The sequence below is a fragment of the Taudactylus pleione genome, unplaced genomic scaffold (assembly GCF_031769625.1).
Source record: "Taudactylus pleione unplaced genomic scaffold, aTauple2 ptg000176l, whole genome shotgun sequence".
In the NCBI taxonomy this organism is placed as follows: Eukaryota; Metazoa; Chordata; class Amphibia; order Anura; family Myobatrachidae; genus Taudactylus; species Taudactylus pleione.
In genome coordinates, this window is record NW_028284578.1 from 7,570,943 (window position 1) to 7,575,059 (window position 4,117).

The following is a 4,117-nucleotide window of genomic DNA, read 5'->3' on the forward strand; positions in this document are numbered from 1 at the left end:
ACACATGTAGCATGCTAGTAAATACTAGGTACTGCACATGGAAGATTGTTAATGTAAATTAATTTGGGCTCAGGACTCTATTTGTCAGTATAATCTGAATAGTGGAGCCACTAATTTGGGGCAGGAATAATGGTATCTTTTGGAGCAATAGAAATAGAAAATAAGTTCAGGGGGGATTACCTGACATTAAATAACAATAATAATACTAATAATAATAATAATTCTGGCATGGGACTGTTGGCTCCAATATTTTCTCAACATCAGCTGTCACCATTGATGGTATAACAAAGAAAAAGGAAAAAGAAGGGCTTGTTGTTGGCACTCTTTAAATCAATATTTACATAAAATATAACCTTTATTAATGACAATTAAAATTACACAGATCCCCTGGCTACACATGGTTATTAGTAAAATAAAGTTAAATATACATATCTATATAAAATGTGGCGGAAATATTGAAATAAGGGTAATCAATCTTCTACAATATTGTAGCAGAAATCTGAATAACGTTATTGAAATCAAATAATTTGTAGGAAGGTAGTTACCCTAGTAACTCTGATAGTGTGACAGAAAACATGATAATTGATTAACAAACCAATAGATGTGGAAACAATAAATTGCGCACACTTTTCTGTGTTACCACTCTTTCCCAATCCACCTCCTATATATTTCAATTTACAGCGCCTGGTATTCCCAGGTGTTCTCTCATCCAAGTACTAACCAAGCCCAATGCTGCATAGCTTCCAAGATCAGATGAGATTGGGCATATCCAGTATGGTATGGCTGTAGGTATGTTACCAGTTGAGGGAGTGTGAATGCCCTGGTACACACATTGCATTGGTGTTTGTAGGACTGCCTCATATGAGGAGTCCGCTTTGTTAAATAATACACACTTCAAAGAAAGCATTGCATAAGCGTACTTTAATTGTTCAACAGGTAAGTCAAAATTCTTATAATATATTTCAAGTTCGTTATGCATATTCCGACAAGAATGGCATCAAAGGAATTGGAATTAATCAAATATTATATATTTCTGTCAGATTCACAATAGCTTAAATCCAAAATTAGTCATGTTACTGTATACCTTCTATGCAAGAGTAAAATCTATTGCCTCCCAGTATATTAGCTGTGCCTGTAAAGTTTTTCAACCATGCAAATAACAAATGTATATTGGACCATAGAAACAGAGGAGTGACAATTATTATCTATGTCGTGTATAGCTCTCTCAGAATCAGATCCTCTTGATGAGAGTAGCAAAATAAGTTAATATAGCAACAGGAAAAAGTATGAATCCCTATAGCGTCCAGGGGAGGATCGGGACGCTGGGCCGTTTCCCGCTGGGCCGGACCCTTTTATGCCTTTTAGGGCTGGCAGCCGTCCTTCCCTCACCCCCCCCCCTTGTCAGCCCAGCTGCCACGATCAGAGTTCAGCTCCAATCGGGCAGAATTGCAGCTTCTGTGCATTACCAGCAGCCGCCCTTCCCTCAACCACCCCTCTGCTGGCCCAGCTCTCTGCCGCAATTTTTTCTGAACTTAAACAAAAATGGCCAACAGGCCAGGCAGGGGCGGAACTGAAGACAGCACCTCTCCTTCATTGCCCCAGCTTCCACTGATCCCAAGGAATAAGTGCCCTAAGCCCCAGCTCCGTGTCCTGGACTTGCTGCCGCCTGCACACCATGGCCATGGTGATGTGCAAAACAAAAATTTTTTTCTAAACTTCGTTGTAGCATCCAGCATAGAAGGAAGGGGAGGGGGAGGCGGAACGAGTTCGGGGTGTCCATGTACTGCGTGATCAAGCGCTGCTGCTGTATGAGAGAAGTTAGGGCACAGAAGCAATACATAAAGGGAGAGCACGGCAGGAGCGGACCCTGCACCTCACCCCTCACACACTGTCTAAGCCTCTGAGATGTTCATGTGACTCCCTCACATCACGTGTGCACTGCTTTCTAGTGGCTGGTCTCTCCCTCATGTCCAGATCTCATGGGTGTTAATCACCATTATGTCGGAGCTAATATGGTATGGGGGTGTTTTAATGATGTTAATTATATGTGCAGTACTTCACCTGGTGGTGAGATTATATATACTGTATATATATATATATAAATATATATATATATACAATGTGTGTATTTATATATATATATATACACACAGTGTATGTGTATATATATATATATATATATGTATATATACTGTGTGTATGTGTATATATATTTTATATCTCTTTGCGATGATGGGTGTGTTATTGGAGTTACACAGGAGTGTTGGTGAAAGTAGGTGCGTGCAGATGCTGAATCACTCACATTGGAGGCCACACTTAGATTTATAATCTAGCAGATTCTGCACCTGATGGTAATGTCTAAAGGCAAAAGTGGGTGTCTCAGTCCTTGCACATTTGGACACATGGCTGTGCACCATGCAAGGGGTTAATAATAGCTGCGACTGCGTCCAACTTAGAATCAGGCTCTATAAGGAAGGAGTATCCCATCCCTCAGCAGACCCCGCCCCCATCAGGGCTGCTTTCAAAATTTCTCAGGCTTTTTTTTTATCCCAATCCACCCCTGATAGCACCTCCACAATTGTGTGGAGCTTAGCAGCTGCAAACAAAGCAGTCAGGCAGCAGATATACAGTATACATTGTATCAGAGCTGCACATGGGACTCGGCAGCTGCACTGACACAGCGGTCAGGTAGCAGGTATAAATATGGTATCAGGGTTACAGTTGTAGAAATCCGGTCCGTGCACAGACCAAACCTTCGGAATTAGGATGCACGTTTCGCCTAATGGACGGCTTGTTCACTGCTCCATAATACATGTAGATGCTAGTACATACTAAGTACTGCACATGGAAGATTGTTAATGTAAATGAATTTGGGCTCTGGACTCTGATTTGTCAGTATAATCTGAATAAAGTGAGTGGAGCCACTAATTTGGGTCAGGAATAATGGTGTCTTTTGGAGCAAGAGAAAATAAGTTATGGGGGATTACCTGACATATTAAATAATAATAATAATAATATTAAATTAAGGTATCGTACTCTTGGCTCCAATATTTTCTCAACATCAGCTGTTGATTGTATGGCATTGGTGCCATGCCATTGATGGAGGAAACACCTGCCATCGGTAATAGATCATCAATGGTTGCAAACTATCAATGGTCGATGGCCTTCCGTACTCCCTTTAGGACAGGGCTAGCTTCATTGCGTTTGGAGAGTCGAGGCAGCTCCCCTCTTATAACAAACCCAACTATGGCAGTGAAGAAAAAAAGTAAGTTTAAAAAAATAGACATCAAGCAGTCCCATTAGGTCCACTGCTCGTTGGGATAGTTACAGTAATGCTTATAGCCAATCCACCTCTGGCTGTACATGATTTGTGCAGCCTTTTCTTTAGCGTACTATGGGCCTGATTTAGCAGCGTATACAATTGCACTTATGTACGCAGATTGAGCGATTGTTAACCACTGCGCATGCATATCAACCACACGGCACATGCGATGTGATCGCACTGCGATTAGCGATGCACTGAGGAATCCATCGCAGAGTGAGTGACAGGCTGTGAGCATTTGGAGGTGGTGATTGGAGAGTCTTTTAAAAAACGCAGGCGTGTCTGTTTGATCGCTATTTCATGGACGTGCATAAATTAGCCACTGCGATTGCATACAAAGCTTGAGTACTCACTGCATGCAACGAGACTGCAGTTTCTGTGGCTGGTCAGACCTGGTGTAAATGTTACGTGATAGGCCGATGTGCGTCAATGGTACCGATGTATATACAGGAGTGCGAGGTATTACAGATGTGAGAAAGCAGCAGTGGGCATCTCTATGCCGGCTGAGATGTGGCAGGCATTTGCATACTTTCGCAGCTGCGTTCCATGTGAATTTGCAGCTGCATACACAATAGTGATCCTTACTGAATCGGGCCCTATATATGTTCCACAGTGAGACTTGCAGTGCATAAGGGAAAAGTGTAAAGAAAAGTCACACAGTAATTCAAAATCCTTTCATAAATCATTGTCTCTATTTTATCACCTACTATAATCCAGTTGCCAACCTCACATGCAGCAAATCCAAAGCCGAAATATAATTGACAACAAGGTATGTAGTAAAAATACACTATATAG

At 41.6% G+C, this 4,117-nt stretch overlaps 1 pseudogene; it reads right to left on the reverse strand.

The window, feature by feature from the left end:
• Positions 1-672: 672 nt before the first annotated feature.
• Positions 673-791, reverse strand: LOC148520526 (5S ribosomal RNA; annotated as a pseudogene).
• Positions 792-4,117: the final 3,326 nt, after the last annotated feature.